General features: G+C 39.6%; 1 pseudogene; it reads right to left on the minus strand.

Annotated features, from left to right (window-relative positions):
• Positions 1 to 2,390: 2,390 nt before the first annotated feature.
• On the minus strand, positions 2,391 to 3,338 carry LOC125919287 (transcription factor A, mitochondrial-like; annotated as a pseudogene).
• Between the last annotated feature and the right edge of the window lie 14,780 nt (positions 3,339 to 18,118).

Raw genomic sequence — 18,118 nt, forward strand, 5'->3', positions numbered from 1 at the left:
TTGGCCATCTGGATGTCTTCTTTAGAGAAGTGTCTATTCATGTTTTCTGCCCATTCCTTCACTGGGTTATTTGTTTTTCAGGTGTGGAGTTTGGTGAGCTCTTTATCAATTTTGGATACTAGCCCTTTGTCCGATATGTCATTTGCAAATATCTTTTCCCATTCCGTTGGTTGCCTTTTAGTTTTGTTGGTTGTTTCCTTTGCTGTGCAGAAGCTTTTTATCTTCATAAGGTCCCAGTAATTCATTTTTGCTTTTAATTCCCTTCCCTTTGGGGATGTGTGGAGTAAGAGATTGCTACGGCTGAGGTCAGAGAGGTCTTTTCCTGCTTTCTCCTCTAGGGTTTTGATGGTTTCCTGTCTCACATTCAGGTCCTTTATCCATTTTGAGTTTATTTTTGTGAATGGTGTGAGAAAGTGGTCTAGTTTCAACGTTCTGCATGTTGCTGTCCAGTTCTCCCAGCACCATTTGTTAAAGAGACTGTCTTTGTTCCATTGGACATTCTTTCCTCCTTTGTCAAACATGAGTTGGCCATACGTTTGTGGGTCTAGTTCTGGGGTTTCTATTCTATTCCATTGGTCTATGTGTCTGTTTTTGTGCCAATACCATGCTGTCTTGATCATTACAGCTTTGTAGTAGAGGCTAAAGTCTGGGATTGTGATGCCTCCTGCTTTGGTCTTCTTCTTCAAAATTACTTTGGCTATTCGGGGCCTTTTGTGGTTCCATATGAATTTTAGGATTGCTTGTTCTAGTTTCGAGAAGAATGCTGGAGCAATTTTGATTGGGATTGCATTGAATGTGTAGATAGCTTTGGGTAGTATTGACATTTTGACAATATTTATTCTTCCAATCCAAGAGCAGGGAATGTTTTTCCATTTCTTTATATCTTCTTCAATTTCCTTCATAGCCTTCTATAGTTTTCAGCATACAGATCTTTTACATCTTTGGTTAGATTTATTCCTAGGTATTTTATGCTTCTTGGTGCAATTGTGAATGGGATCAGTTTCTTTATTTGTCTTTGTGTTGCTTCATTGTTAATGTATAAGAATGCAACTGATTTCTGTACATTGATTTTGTATCCTGCAACTTTGCTGAATTCATGTATCAGTTCTAGCAGACTTTTGGTGGAGTCTGTCGGATTTTCCATGTATAATATCATGTCATCTGCAAAAAGTGAAAGCTTGACTTCATCTTTGCCAGTTTTTTTTTTTTTTTTCCATTTATGGACACCAAATCTCTTTTAATTTTTGTGTGTTTTGAAAAATTGTTTTTAACCACTTAAAACTGTAAACACAATCCTTAGCCCACAGGCCATGAAAAGCAGGCATTGGGCTGGATTTGGCCCACAGACCAGAGTTGGCTATACCTTATATGGGCTTTTATATGTTACACAAAATGTTTAAATTCCAAGTCTAAAGACATTGGAGAATTTTGTTTTTTAGATCTCTCATTTTAAAACTTATACTAGACAAGTTGTCTACTTCCTGGATAAATACACTCATGTGAGACAGAGAAAATAATTCAGAATACATATCCCTACTTAAATAAGAAGACAGGAAAAATTTTTGCAAAATGAATCTTTCACCCTAAAACAGATAATTAGGAAACATTTAAAATTTTTATTCTATGCAATATAAAACAATATGCATAGATTTGGTACACAATTTCTTGGTTTTTACTTTAGGAAACAAGGCAATAAGGAAAAGGTTTATAAATCTCTCCATCCCTTTTATAAAAAGTTGCAACTGAAACCAGCAATTCCTTGCAAGTACAACTATCAATTCTGAATATATGAATTATACCTAGGAATTGGCATTTACATAGATGAGTACTGGGTGCTCTTTTATTTTGAGAGAGAGAGAAAGAGAGAGGGTATGAGCGGGGAGGGTCAGAGAGAGAGAACAAGTGAGGGAAGGGGGGGGGGGAAGAATCCCAAACAGGCTCCACACCATCAGAGCAAAACCGGATGCAGGGCTCAAACTCATGAACTGTGAGACCATGACCCGAGCCGAAACCAAGATCAGTTGTAAAACCGACTGAGCCACCCAGGCACCCCTCTTTTAAACATGTACAACTGTATCATAAAATACCATGACTTCTACAATTTGGGGCACTTTTGAATATGAAACTCCTGCCTCCATATATATATAAGGAAACAAGAATACTCTTTCCAGTCATCAAGTATGAAAAACTTCACGGTCTGATTTACCTTTATCAAAGGTAAAATGATTCACTACTGCATTTCATGGATTATTGTGATTCTCAGTAGTTCCTTAACACAAAGTAAATTTCACATGAACTTTTTATCTGTTTGGGTTTTCCAAAGCAAGATACTAATACAAGATGTGTTGAACTGGCAGAAGTCCATGGGCTAAAGAAAAAGGAATTAAATATAAAATGTTCACCAACTTTATCCTTTCTAATTTTCAACAGCATCAGATATGGAGACCTAATTGGTTTCTTGTGTCTATCCATTATGAACATAACTCAATCTTCTATTTTAATACTCTTCAATGCCATTTTTTGCTTGGTGCTTTACTGTGCGATGTAGAAGATCATTTCGTCCAACTTCAAGCATCCCAAGATTTCATTTCATTATAATAACGAATTTTATCATCATTAGCAAGTTGAATATACACTTGCTTTTGAGAACTGGAGGGATTTTTCCAGTTTTCATTTATAGTCTTCAGCTTTACCTGTGATGTACCATCCTTATGTTCCTGGAACCTTTCAGCTATATAAATGTTGTAAGCTGAGCGAGATCTTTTCGGTTTTCCAAGCATTGTTAACTCTCTCTTTTTTATTAATGCTTTCTTTTTTAAACGTTTTTGCTGGATTTCTTTTTCCAAAGATACAATCTGACTTGGAGTTAACTGTTCTTGAATTCTGTTTATCTCTTCTTTGTATGCCTGCCAGTCTGCCCTGTAAGCATCTTCATATATTTTTTTTCTCTGAATCAGGAAGTTCCCTCCATAGCTGGGCAATTTTTCTAATTAGTTCTGAATTTTTCGCATCTGGGTTCTGAGCTTTAAATATGGGTAGCTGTTCTTTAGAAAATCGAACGTATGAAGTCAGAGGCTTCTTTGGATAACTATTCACGGTGGATGAAAAACATCTCGGTACATATGCAAAACTGAAGGGAGAGCGCAGTCGACTTCCACAGCCCCCGCAGAGGTCCGATCGGGACTTTCCCAGTGCACTCAGCACGCTCCACACGCCCCGGAAAAGCGCCATTGCACCAACTTACAAGGCAGCGACCAGGCGCCAACCTCCTACAGCCCCGCGGCACAACAGAACTCCAACAATGATGAACAGAACCCGCTGGTGACCCTCTGTAGTTTACCCATCTTTGCCAGTTTTGATGCCTGTGATTTCCTTTTGTTGTCTGATTGCTGATGCTAGCACTTCCAACACTATGTTAAACAACAGCGGTGAGAGTGGGCATCCCTGTCGTGTTCCTGATCTCAGGGAAAAAGCTCTCAGTTTTTCCCCATTGAGGATGATGTTAGCTGTGGGCTTTTCATAAATGGCTTTTATGATCTTTAAGTATGTTCCTTCTAGCCCGACTTTCTCAAGGGTTTTTATTAAGAAAGGGTGCTGAATTTTGTCAAGGGCCTTTTCTGCATCGATTGACAGGATCATATGGTTCTTATCTTTTCTTTTATTAATGTGATGTATCACGTTGATTGATTTGCGAATGTTGAACCAGCCCTGCATCCCAGGAATGAATCCCACTTGATCATGGTGAATAATTCTTTTTATATGCTGTTGAATTCGATTTGCTAGTATCTTATTGAGAATTTTTGCATCCATATTCATCAGGGATATTGGCCTGTAGTTCTCTTTTTTTACTGGGTCTCTGTCTGGTTTGGGAATCAAAGTAATACTGGCTTCATAGAATGAGTCTGGAAGTTTTCCTTCCCTTTCTATTTCTTGGAATAGCTTGAGGGTGGTTTGTTTTTAAAGCCATTTCCATGTGGATAGTTAAGTGTCAAATTTATTTTGCTTGAAATCAATGGATACAATGTGCCTACCAGCCTTCAAGTCAGTTTTATTTGTGAATCCCTTGTTGTAGTTTACAAGTGTAATAGGTACTGTTGCTGAAGAAAATCAGATAATATCAGTATCCAAAAATGTACTTTCACCAACTAGTGTCCATATATTCTCTTCTCGTTTCTCTTAGAAATGAAAATCATTCTAATGAGAGTTTTTTGTTTGTTTGTTTGTTTTTTGGTTTTTTGGTTTGTTTTTTTTTTGCCTCTGGAGGGAAAGAACTCTAGTGCCTAATCAAAATTGTATCTCAATCCCTTTATCTCTAAAATTTTTTACTCATTCTAAAACCAAAGAATTTTATAGTGATAAAGGGCCTTGGAAGTCATTTTAGCTGAGTCCTTTACTTCAGAAATAAGGAAACTAAAGACAGAAAATGAACCAAACCACATGATACAAAGTAAGGAAAAATTTTGGTCTTGACTAATTTCTTAACAGATCTATAAATAGATCTGGTTAAAAATGTAAACTTCTATCTCACAGTTTCATTTTCAATTTATATAGGAGTATCCTTTGGCTGCCAATTCTTTTTTTGTATTATATATATAAGACTATGTTTTTGTGGTTGAAGTATTCTGTTATGTTGTTAACACGTAACAGCTGTAAGATAGGTTTTATACGGGTTTACAGTGAAATTACATATATTATAAGGCTCTCATATCATAAAAACCGGTGGTCCCTAACTTCCACCACATATAAGGGTCACCTGGAGAGCTTTACAAACTATTAGAGCCTCGTCCCACCCCTTGAGATTCTTGTTTAAATGGCCTGGAGTGTAGCCTAAGAATTGAGATTGTTGAAAATGCTATAAACTAAAAAATTACTGTAAACTGCTTCCCCCCCTTTTCCTTTTTTAGCTTTTATTCTTATTGAATATAGACATTTGTATTATTCCTGTTGAATAGAAACATTAAGTGCTATAAATTTCCTTCTATATCACTTTAGCTATACCCCACAATTACTATATGTCCTATGTTCATTAAAAAAAAAACAAAACAAAAAAAACAAAAAACTTTTTCTTTAACCACACACTATTTATTAAGGGAAAAAAAAAGCTCTGTAACTATACTAAATATAGATCTGGGCATACCAAAATCACCTTTGCATTTTAAATAGTTTTGTTGTTGTTGTTGCTAAATTGTACTTATTAAATAAAATGCAATATGCATATGATAATGGAGATAATATAATAGAAAAAAATCCACTTATAAAATTTATATGAATAATATTTTCAAAACACTTCTGAGAACTAAGTTTCATTAAGCTTTATTTTGAGCACAAGTTTGGTCCCATCCATTTTTAAAAAAATAAAGGAGATTAAAATTCCTTTTGAAGAGAGTCCCAAATTTTCTGGTGTATTTCTGGAAATCCAACAGTTGGTTCATTTGAAGTTTGAGTTAACCTTAAAGGGATTCACCTCTGTTTTCAGAATGTGAAGATGGATGAAACAAAAAGAAAAAAACTCCAGGCTGTAGATGAGGGTTACGTGCTTCTCAGAAGCCCAAACAATCGACCTCATATTGGACAGGGAGGTAGAGAGCAGAACGCAGCAGCACAGGCATCTGAGTGGAGGAAAATAAAGAGCTGTGCTTTCTGTGTACGCGAAGAACAGTAGGAAGGCAGGCTCCCGGCCACTGCAGTGCTGGGGAAATCTTCTGATGTGATGACTCCAAAACCATTTTCTGGTAACTGGATCATTCTTACAATTTCAGCCATCGTTTCTTTTCTGTCCTGAGGGTCTAGATTTCTCTTTATTTATTTCTTTTATGAGAGATGTCATTTCCTCCTTTAAGATCAAGTTCGTTCCCTTCACCTTTGCATATGTATCCACCAAGTTCTGTATTTTTAACGACTCTTTTTCTAGGCTGGTATCTTCTAAGTACGTCTCATGCATCTAAATATTCCTTTTGAGCAGAACTAAGCATGTCAAAAAAAATGATGCTTCATCTGAATGAGTGCAGCCACTATTCGTGCAACTCGAATATTCCTCTCACATAAAATCAGCCTCTGATCTAATGCATGAGCCTGAACAAATATAACAGACCCACCAAAAAGCCAATGGCAGATACACACATCACTGACTCCCACCGAAGACTACTGTGGATGAGGCCTGGTCTCATGTCATTTGGCAGCAGCTGTGCCACCACTTCTTGTGACTTCCCCAGGATCAGCCGAAAGCCAAGCTCCAGGGTAGCTCACACCGCCTCTGCAGCACTGAGGTCCCCCCACAGAGTCCCACTGGGTAGTCATAGTTCCAACAGCCTACAACAAACCACAGAGAATCCTGCCGTGTTCTACCTGGAACCCAACTCACATTTAACAAACCTGATAGTCTACCAGTAGAGCTGGCCAAAGAAGAGGATGGGGCGGTGCCTGGGTGGCTCAGCTGGTTAAGCATCCAGCTCCTGATTTCAGCTCAGGTCTCACGGTTTGTGAGTTCAAGCTCAGCAGTGGGCTCTGTGCTGACAACAGTGGAGACTACTTGGAATTCTCTCTCTCCCTCTCTCTCTGCTCCTCCCCCACTCACACTTTGTCTGTCTCTCTCAAACAAATAGTAATAGTAATAAAACACAAGGTGGAGGATGGGTATCATTACTTTTAAAATGTGCCTTCTGCCATAGTGATCTCCCTTTTTTCTTTTTAACTTTTTTGATGATGAAACATTTTAATAAAGTCAATATGCATACTGTGAAATTCACGTATTTAAGGGTACAAATAGAACGATTTTGACAGGTTACATTTGTGAAACAAATGCTCCAATGTAGATTAGAACATGTTTATCCCTCTAGAAGTCTCCCTTATGCCTCTTTCCTTTCCTTGTGCCTCAGTCTCCCTCTCCACAGGCAATCACCATTCTGATTTCTATCACCATAAATTAATTTTGACTGTTCTCAAAGTGCCCGTATATGGTCTCATATGGAGAGTATTACAATACACTCAATACAATGTTTTGAATTTCATTCATGTTGGTGAGTGGAGTAGTTCACTCTTTTTAAGTTCCTATTATGCCAGTGTAAAAATAGCCAATGATTTGTTTATCCATTTTCCTATTGGTGACATTTTAATTTTCCACTTGTCTTAGGTAAATACCTAGGAGTGGAGATGTTTAACAGGTAAAAAGCTGCCAAATAGTTTTTCAGAGTGGCTGCACCACTGTAGACTATTATCTACAATATATGAGGGCTGCAGTTGCTCTGCATCCGCACCAATATTTGTTTTTTGAACGTTCGCCATTTTTATACAAGTGAATCGGTCCGAGTGTTCTTTTTGTTTTGTTTTGTTTTTTATATTTATTTTTGAGAGAGACAGAGTGTGAGTGGTGGAGGGGCAGAGAGAGAGGGAGACACAGAATCTGAAGCAGGCTCCAGGCTCTGAGCTGTCAGCCCAGAGCCGACACGAGGCTCGAACCCACCAACCGTGAGAACATGACCCAAGTGGACGTCAGAGGCTCAACTGACTGAGCCACCCAGGCGCCCCGGTCCTAGTGTTCTTAATTTGCCTTTCAAAACACAAGACATTTGTCTTATTTTCATAGATTTACAGAAGTTCTACCTACATATAATCTAGTCATCAGGGTATATGTTAGATATATACGATGAAAATACATACTCTCAATCTGTGGCTTTCAGCTTCATTTTATAAATGCTCTTTGATGTACAGGAGGTTTTACCTTCGATGAAGTCCAATTGAACACCTTGTCCCTTTTATGGTCAGTGCTTCTTAAGTCCCAAGACAATCTTTGTCTGCTCCCAAATCATGAGGACATTCTCCTGCCTTTTCTTCTAGATGTTTTATAATTTGAACTTTTACATTTGCATCTTGCATTAATTTTTGTGTAGAATGATGTAGGAGTCAAGGCTTATTGACTCCTTTTTCTCTTGATTATGGGTTACCTTTTCCTAATATGTATGTTCGGTCATTTTCATAATATTCTGGATGGTGCAGATAATATATCGTAGAAAACCTAGGGTGTGGTCTTCCTTTAATCGATGTTGTATGTGATGTGGTAGACAATTAAGTCAAACCTTTTGGTCAGGCTGGATTCTTTTTTTTTTTTCCTTGTTAGCATAGGTGTATTTGTTTTGTCTTTAGTCCTAGGAATGGCCCTTCCTCTTCCGGAGTGAACTTTCTGGATTTTCGGTAGAACGTCAGCAGTGCTCCATCTGTTCTCAGCACACTGGCTGAGCTGGCACCCATGCATCCACAGCCCTGGGCTCTCTCAGCTTTCAGCCCTGCAATGGCAGCCCTTGGTTAGGCCTCCCTGCCCTTGGACATGGTCCTGCAGGGGACTTCCAGGTAGACTTCTGGCCCCATCCCCAGCCTCGTCCACAGCTTCCCTGCCTTGTGAAATCCAGCCTCCCCAGCAGCCCATTTCTGCCTCCTTAACTCAGGGTGACCAAGTGTTCTGCTTGGGCTGCACACCGACCTTGCTAGTTCTGGCAAGTGTCACTACCTGAGAGCCAGGACGCACCTCATGTGCTTCCACACTCTCAAGAACCTCAGTCCTTGGGGCGCCTGGATGGCTCAGTAGGTTAAGCATCCGACTTCAGCTCGGGTCACGATCTCATAGGTCATGAGTTCAAGTCTCATGTCGGGCTCTTTGCTGACAGCTCAGAGCATGCAGCCTGCTTGGGCTTCTGTGTCTCTCCCTCCCTCTGCCCCTCTCCTGCTCGTGCGCTCTCTCTCTCTCAAAAATAAATAAATATTAAAAAGAAAAAAAAAAAAAAGAATGAACACCTGAGTAGCTCAGTCAGTTAGGTGTCCGACTTCAGCTCAGGTCATGATCTCACAGTTTGTGAGTTCAAGCCCTGCAACAGGCTCTGTGCTGACAGCTTGGAGACTGGAGCCAGCTTCTGATTCCATGTCTCTTTCTCTCCACCACTGATGCTTTCTCTCTCTCTCTCTCTCTCTCTCAAAAAAATAAATAAATAAACATTAAAAAAAAATAAGAAGAAGAACCTCAATACTGGACTAGGATGGAAAATATTCATCTCATGTGTTTTGTCTAGTTTTATGTTTGTGTTGTGGCTGATGGGTTGAATTGTATGTACCTCCTTCCCCGCCGAACCAAATTCCTGTATTATAAGTCCTAACCCCCAGCCCTTCACAATTTTAATTGGCAATAAGGCTACTGCAGATGTAATTAGTTAAGAGGAGCTCACGCTGAAGTAGGGTGGATCCTTTACTCAATATGACTCATGTCCTTATAAAGAAGAGAAATTTGAAGGCAGACATGCACACACGGACAATGCCATATAAAGTGGAAGGCAGAGATCTACAAGCCAAGGATGCCCAACCAGAAGCCAAGGGAGGGGCCTGGAACAGATCCTTTGCTCACAGCCCTCAGAAGGAACCAACCAAGGACACCTTGATTTTGTACTTCCAGCCCCCAGACTGTGAGGCAATAATTTCTGTTGTTAAGCCACCCAGCTTGTGGTATGCCATGAGGGCAGCCCTAGCAAAAAGTAATGCACTGCTACAGGAGAATAAGAACAGCACCAGTGGCTCTGCCCTCAATGTTAATTTCTTAACACTACTTGTGGGCCCCTTCCTCTGGGGCCCGCTGGGTAGTGCCCTGCACCCCACACTCTCCATCTTCAGCTCTGTATTCAGGCTCTGAAGCTCTTGCAACAGCTGCTAGGCATCACCGGACGACCCAGGAAAGACTTTAAAATATACCAGAACCCCATCTCCAGAGATTCTGCTGTCATCAGTCTGGCATGGGTTCTGAAAATCAATTTCTTTTTTAATGTTTCCCAGGTGATTCTAATGTGTGGCCAGGATGGAGAAGCCCTGTTTTAAGCCCTACAGCACAAGTCAACTGCCCAAGTTCCTTGCCATCTGGCTTTGTTTTAGGCTTGGTACTTTAGTACTTATTTTTACAGCAGGTAGAACATATTTATGACAATATCTTTCACTAAAACAATGTGATGGCTTTAACTAAAAGATAAAGTGGTACAGACTGTTCATTTTGTTCATTCAAAGAAAGAGCCGGGGCGCCTGAGTGGCTCAGTCGGCTAAGTGGCCGACCCTTCAAGAAACAGAAAGAAGTCTGGTAGGAGTGCAACCTACAAAAACAAGAGAATGAGGGAGACCCATAGCAAGTGGAGCTTTATAAGCCAGTGTGGCGTGCAAAATGGCCCCACAAAGATGTTCACACTCCGAAACCCGTGAATATGGCAAAAAGGACCTTGCAGATATAATCAAGGTTAAGACCTTCTGAGAGAGAGGCTAGTCTGGACTATCCAGGTGGACCCAATCTAATTAGATGAGCCCCTGAAAGCAGAACACTGTTTACAGCTGGTGGCAGGTGAAGAGATGAGGCAGATGGGAAGTTGGAGAGATTAAAAGCCAGAGAAGGAGGGGTGACATGAGGGAGGTGGGCAGCTTCACGTTGCTGAAAGAGGCTCCTGTCTGATAACCAGCAAAGAAACGGGGATCTAGCCATCCAAACTCAAGGAACTAAATTCTGCCACCAGTTCATTGGAAGTGAATCCTCCTGCAGAGCATCCAGGTAAAGGCCCAGGTTGGCCAACATCTTAATTTTACCTTGTGCAACCAAAACAGGAATCAGTCAGATCCACCTGGACTATGGACTTACAGAACTAAGAGATATTAAATGTGTGTTGTTTAAAGCAGCTAAGTTTGTGGGTTACTTCCTGTGGCAGCAATAGAAAACCAATATAGCCAGAAATTAAGTTGATTATTTGTATGTTGTTTTAAGTTCGGGGTAAGTCCAAACCGAGTCAATCCTGAAGTATTAATCTATTTCAATCACTATGCAACTGACTTAGCTACAGGCTGGAGTCTAAATGTGCCAATTATTAGGCCAAAATTCTCTGTCTTCAGCAACAATACTATAAACACAAAACTGTTCGAATTGTTTTGCTTCTTTGTATCAGTTTTTACCTATATTTACAATTAGTATTTTCATACTCTCTGCTTTTTCACCCACCGGTTTCTATTTATGCTTCAGCACCGGGACAATTTGTACAGGAATTTAAGACGGTTAAAATGCAAGTGTTAAGTAAATACTAAGTGGATGTTATTATAAAAAGGAGGCACCCGTTGTCTGCTAATACTGGTAGGAATGTCTGTGAGTGGTTTCTCTTATACTTTTGAAATTAAATAGTAACAAAAACACCATTGCTTCAGGTAAGACAATGTTAAGAAGATAAAAATATAGACTGACAGCCTTTGGAACTAAAACTGGATTTCAACATGACTTTCTCCTCTCATCATTTGTTGCTTAACAAAGGAGAACTTGAAAGCTGCAGATAATTCTTATTAAGACCATCACGGTTATTGGGAGGAGGCATACCACGCAGGATGTGTTTTCATAAAGCAAACAATACTGTCAGCAGTAGACCTAATGCTGATTTAAGAGCTCTCAACTTCTCAGGAGAAATCAATTTTTACTCCTAAGGCAAATTCAGTTCTGTGACAAAGTACCTTTTTTCTTCTTCTTTCAAAGTCTTTGGTCATCTTTAATGAAGCAAAACTTAGAGCTCTACCCAGTCTATTTATAAATTTAGGCTGATTCAAGCACTCTGCAAGTGGGACCCTACTGTTAAAAACAAGACAACAGGCCCAAAAAGGAGTCATTAGGCTAAGGCCCACATCAGAAAACTGTGACTTAATACTGAACTTATTTACAGAGTTGGCATCTCCCAGGAATGGAATCTTAAACCACTCATTCCGGTATTACCCCATAAGCACTAGGGAAGTAATCTGCCTGATAGATCCCCACCCTCCCCTAAAGGAAGATTCTCTTAGAATGTGAACAAAAACCTGCATGATGATAAGTGGCAATGAAACATACATCTTGGTAGAGGTTTCCAAGTAGAAATAATCACTGTTTCTATGAGTTTGATACGTATGTATGTGTATATATATACATACACACACACACACACCACACTTTCTTTATTCATGATGGACACTTAGGTTGTATTCATGTGTTGGCCATTGTGAATAATGCTTCAATAAACATGGCAATGCAGATATCTCCTCAACATAGCATTCTTGTTTCCTTTGGGTATATTCCCAGAAGTGGAATTGCTGGATCAAACCATAGATCCTTATAGGATCATCTGGTAGATCCTTGCCAGCATTTTTTTTTCTGTCTTTTTGGTTATAGCCACTCTGACAGATGTGAGGTGAGAGCTCATTGTGGTTTTTGTTGTATTTCCTTTATGATTAATAATGTTGAGCACCTTTTCATGTACCTGTTGGCCATTCATGTATCTTCTTTCAAAAAATGTCTACTTAGGGCCTTTTCCCATTTTTAATTAGATTCAATGGGTTTGTTTTTGCTATTGAGTTGCATGAGCTATTTATATATTTTGGATATTAACTGTTTATCAGATGTATGATTTGCAAATATTTTTCCCATTTTATGTGTTCTTGGTAAATTATTTATCTCTGTTCTCTTGTACCTCTCTGAGCATTTTTAGAACAATTATTTTGAATTTTTTGTAAAGCATTTTCTGGACCTTCATCTTTTGGGGGTCAGTTCCTGGAACTTTACTGTGTTCCTTTGGTGGAGTCATGTTTCCTGGATTCTTTGTGATCCTTGTAGCCTTGCACAGATGTCTACATATTGGAAGACGTAATCCAAATGAAGTTGTTCTTGCCTTCCTTCCTTCCCTGCAGTCACTCTCAGGTGTTTTGTTCCACTGTGTTGCTAAAGTTTCTTAATGGACTGCAGAACTCTCCTAGTGCTGTTCCTCTTCATGGGTATCTGTCTAATCGTTCATCTTTGTAGGGAGATAGAGGCTGGGGTGTCCCAGCCATCTTGGTGATGTCTGATTCCTAGGTTGTTGTTTTGGGGAAAATGGATATGTGATAAACCCTTAACTGACATGCTAAAGGCCAAGAATAGGCACAATCTGATGGGAAAAATTAAGACTTGTGTTTTGACAGGTTATATTTGAAATGTTTAGTGGATATGCAAAAGATACCCATGTGAAATGATTACACAGGCAGGTGAACATTTAAATCTGAAGCTTAGGAGCCTTACAGATGTTTCCTGTCCTGACAGATCATGTTGGGATGTAGACACTGTAGAACAGGGAGATTAGGTGACCTGATCAAGATGATAACATGAAAATGTCAAATAGCCAGACTCGAAACCCAGTGCTCTTTCCATTAGACACACGAACCCTGAAGCAAAGAAAATCTATTGCCCCATCCGCACCCTTTTCCACTAAGCTTCATGTAAAAAAATTTGGAAGGGTAACTTGGAGGCCGAAGGAACTTGCAAGGATGGAGCTGTGTAATGGTGGCTGACTTTTCTTCAACAACGTAACAAGTAGCAACAAACTGAAGGGCTAATTGACCCTAAATGTAGTGGACTTTAGCAGGCACAAACCTAACCTTCAAGGTTTAACCCTTTATAAGTGACCGATTCCCATGATAGGTTGTGATCTTGCTAAGATTAAAAATCTGTACCAACGTATTCTAAGGCTTATATGTGGGAGTAAGTCTTTTCACTAGTGAGTGAGCCTGTCTTCTCAGTATCCACCTCTCAACTTGGTTTTGTTATTTCTACTTGTCTTCTTGTACGTGGGGACTTTTAGTAAATGATAAAAATGTTCGATTCTAAAATGCACAATAATCAGGGGCGCCTGGGTGGCTCAGTCGGTTCGGCTGCCGACTTCGGCTCAGGTCATGATCTTGCGGTCCGTGAGTTCGAGCCCCGCGTCGGGCTCTGTGCTGACAGCTCAGAGCCTGGAGCCTGTTTCAGATTCTGTGTCTCCCTCTTTCTCTGCCCCTCCCCCGTTCATGCTCTGTCTCTCTGTCTCAAAAACAAATAAACGTTAAAAAAAATAAAATAAAATACACAATAATCAAAAACAAGTAACAAAAATAAAGGCGTCCATAAAGAAAGTTCATCTGATTTAAATGTAACTTTAGCATCATATTTGTATAATTATTAGATTTGAAGGAATTTTTAAAAAATTTTAGTGATGCCTTATTGCATGTTATGGGGGAAATTGTCTGCTATCATGGTGTTTTGGGAATTACAACATTCTAAAATGAACTTTTTTCAAATATCAGGAGTTCATGCTATTATTTATTTAAATGCCAGGAACTCTCTTGATACTAGGCCAAAAACGCACCTGTCTATCAAGAGAAAATTTAAAAAAAAATTTTTTTTAATGTTTATTTATTTTTGAGACCGAGAGAGACACAACATGAACAGGGAAGGGGCAGAGAGAGAGAGGGAGACACAGAATCTGAAGCAGGTTCCAGGCTCTGAGCTGTCAGCACAGAGCCCGACGCGGGGCTTGAACTCACGAGATCATGACCTGAGCCGAAGTTCGACGCTTAACCGACTGAGCCACCCAGGTACCCCAAGAGAAAATTTTAATACCTGCATTAAAATGGAAAGAAATGAAGGTAAACTGTGTGCATATTTGGTGGTGCAACTTTCAGTCTGATAAGCTCTGCTGTCACGTCTGTCCAATATGGGCAATGGTCCAATATATAGAACACTTGTGTGGTTTCCACAGATGATCAACCAATTTAACAGGACTTCTAGATGAATGCAGTTGATAGTTTGGACCAAGAGAACATGCGGCTACAAAGAAAATTTTAGGGCACAAATATACAAACTTTGCCTTCTTAGTTAAAAAGTAGAAAATTCAACCCAGCAGCAAGTTTTTTGAAATGGAGGAGTCAGACCTGTAACAATGGAAAATGAAAAGCAGAATCTCGACCAGTGCAAGGGATTCTAAATGGAGTGCTTGAGTGGTAAATACGAAATGAGATAGCAGTAGCGTGGCGTGGGCTTACTAAGACCATGACGCAAACTGCTGCTAATAAAATCTGTCGTAGAGCGAGGGAGGTGAGAATGTTCACCTGCATCAGTCTACATTAGAAGAATCTTCCTGAGTTAGTATTTAGACCTCAGATCTACCGTGCACGTAATCCAGAGCTGAACTTTGATTCTTTTTTTTTTTTTTTTGAACAATTATTTATTATTGAGAGACAGAAAGACACAGAGCGTGAGCAGGGGAGGGGTAGAGAGAGGTGGAGACACAGAATCTGAAGTAGGTTCCAGGCTCTGAGCTGTCAGCACAGAGCTTGACGCGGGGCTTGAACTCACAAACTGTGAGATCATGACCTGAGCCAAAGTCGGTCGCTTAACCAATTGAGCCACCCAGGAGCCCCTGAGCTTTGATTCTTAAGGTGAGGACAATGGAGAGGAAGGGATAGGAAAGTGCGAAAGAGATTATGGCATTTGCCTGGACTTTGGTTTGCATGTGTATATAAATACAATATATGTATATATGCGTATATAAATACTCTCACGTATATGAGATTACATGATTTAAATTTCCTTCCTAAATGAAAAGTAACACCCACTTCCTGTAAAAACAAACCAATCTGGAAATACGTTAAATAAACAATTGTCCTCTCTTCCAAGTACTGCTTTCCAACGGAACCACTATTAACACATGGTGTATGTTTTCACAAACATTTTTCTCTGTGATTTTACATAAATGTACACATGTTTACATAAGAATAAGGAGAGAGATAAAGAGCTTTATATTTCTTTCCAAATGTGGGATCATATTGTAGTCTAGCTCTGTTTTCACTTCACACCTTGTGAACACCAATCCATGTTCTTAAATGGAAACCTACATTTTTAAATGTTCTGAAAACAGAGACTAATGTAAGAAACAGAAATGTAAGAAACAGAAAACAATGTAAGTCTTCCTTACATTGAATGTACCATAGTTTATTCAAAGAACTCCACATGAATGGGCCTTGAGATTGTTTCCAGTTCTCAGGTATCAGTATTACAAGCAGCGCTGCATGGTGAATTGGTCTATCCGTGCACGCTAATGCAAGTATTTCAGTGTGTTCCTTCATACCCCTCTTACCTCTCCAGGTTCTGTCCCCTGTGAGGAAGAATTCAGGACACATAGGCAGAGAAGGAGGCTACCCTTCTCTGATATGATATAATACCTACCTGATATGATATGAGGCTCCCTAAAAGCCTTTCTGGCCTGAATTCATCCCTTCCCTGGCCTGCTCAAAAGTCTGGAATTCCCAGTATAAACTAATGTCTTCAGTAGCCTTCCACATCCCCTCCCTAGTTGGAACAGGGGACTTACAACCTCCTCCCTAGCTAAAACATCAGTAGGAATTTACAAATATAATTTAATCAGCATGTCTTTCCATTTCAATGCTTGATGAAAATATAAAATTTTAGTCTATTTTTCTGTCCTTGTGATTTACAAGGATTAGATTAATTGACTTTATTGCTATTATTTTAGAGAGTGACAAAGCACAAGTGAGGAAGAGGGGCATAGGGAGAGAGGGAGATAGAGAGAGACAGAGAGAGAGGGAGAGAGAGAGAATATCTTAAGCAGGCTCCATGCTTAATGCAGACCCCGACACAGGGCTCCATCCCATGACCCTGGGATCATGACCTGAACCAAAATCAAAAGTCAGAGGCTCAATTGACTGAGCCACTTAGGTGCCCCTAATTTGCTTTTTAAAACATGAGGATGTTGGGACACCTAATATCATTCTTAAAGTAATACCATATTTTTCCCAATGTATAATAGATTTTTAGATATAGTGGGTTTCTTTTACATACAGTGTCTCCTTCCCTCCCAACTATCCAGTGAGTCAGGTAGGGCAAAGAGTACTTTGGTTTTATATATGAGAAAATTGAGACTTAGAAACGTTAAGGGACTAACCTACACATGAGAAGAATTGTCGGAATTTATCAGTGATGGGTGCATCATATGCTAGACTTAGAAGCTCTTGGAAATGTGACTGAACTTGAACTGACCTTAGGAGATACCTTGAAATCTTTCATACTGGGAGTTTCCTGGTGCTTAAATACTGTTGTTCTTTCCTTACTCGGTTCTTAAAATATAACGGTGTTATCTTGATTTACTTTTTTCTTATAAAATCAAAGTGTCTTTTAACTTATGTTAATTAAAAGGTCTGATTAGCCACATGATGCTTAAGCTAAGGTTTTCCTCTACTACATACACTGTGACTAAGTATGGATATATATGAGTTCATCACTAGTGGATACACCAGCCAAGTTAACGAGGCAAGTCTGTGGGCAATAACCTTAACAAGAGCTAACCTTTCCAATGATTTTTGTGTGTTTGTGTGTTCATCATTCATCTAAGATTTATTCACATCAACTCATTGAATCTTTTCAATAACCTTAGGAGGTGGGTGTTGTTACCATCTCTTTTGTACATGAAAAAAAATGGAGTACAGAACCGTAAGTGACTTACCCAATGTCATGGAGCAAGCAAGCGGCAGAGCTGGATTATAAACCCCCTTGGGTCTGACTCCACCATCCATGCTCCTATTTTTTTTTTGTGTTTTTTTTTTTAATTTGTATTTTACATAAAATAAAAGGACAGAGAGAGCAGGGGAGAGGCAGAGAGACAGAGACAGAATCTGAAGCAAGTTCCAGGCTCCAAGCTATCAGTGCAGAGCCCAGCGTTGGGCTTGCACTCACAAGCAGTGAGATCATGACCTGAGCTGAAGTCAGATGCTAACCAACTGCGCCACCCAGGTGCCTCTTATCTGTGCTCTCACATCACTGGGCTATGCTTCAAGGTCAGAATGGCAGTTTCCCACTGTCCTGTGTCATTTTCAAGTGCTTCGGGAAGCCAACACTTCAAACCACAACTTATAGACAGTCAGTTCAGTATAAAAATAACTCCAACTAATTCAGAGGAGCCAAAAAGGACAGTTGTAAAGATTCAGACAATTTCCTCAAGATCCCTACTCTTAGCTGCATCTGACCTAATGTGACTTTGCTGTGGGCCAAGAAAAATAATGAAGGAATTTATTCAGTTTTACTAAATTAATATTCCTAAGTGAGTGAGCTGTACAATAAGACACCCATCCTTACCCACTGGATTAAATTTCATCTAAATGTGGCCCTTATGACCACATTCTCCCTTTATCTCCTAGAGGAAGCTTCAGTTACATGGTTGTAGGAAACTTTTGTTCTTTTCCTCTTGGACTTAATAGGCTTTACTATGTTTTTATTAGCAAGAGTCCGATCTTAAAGGCA

This window comes from Panthera uncia, chromosome B4 (genome assembly GCF_023721935.1).
Source record: "Panthera uncia isolate 11264 chromosome B4, Puncia_PCG_1.0, whole genome shotgun sequence".
NCBI lineage: Eukaryota > Metazoa > Chordata > Mammalia > Carnivora > Felidae > Panthera > Panthera uncia.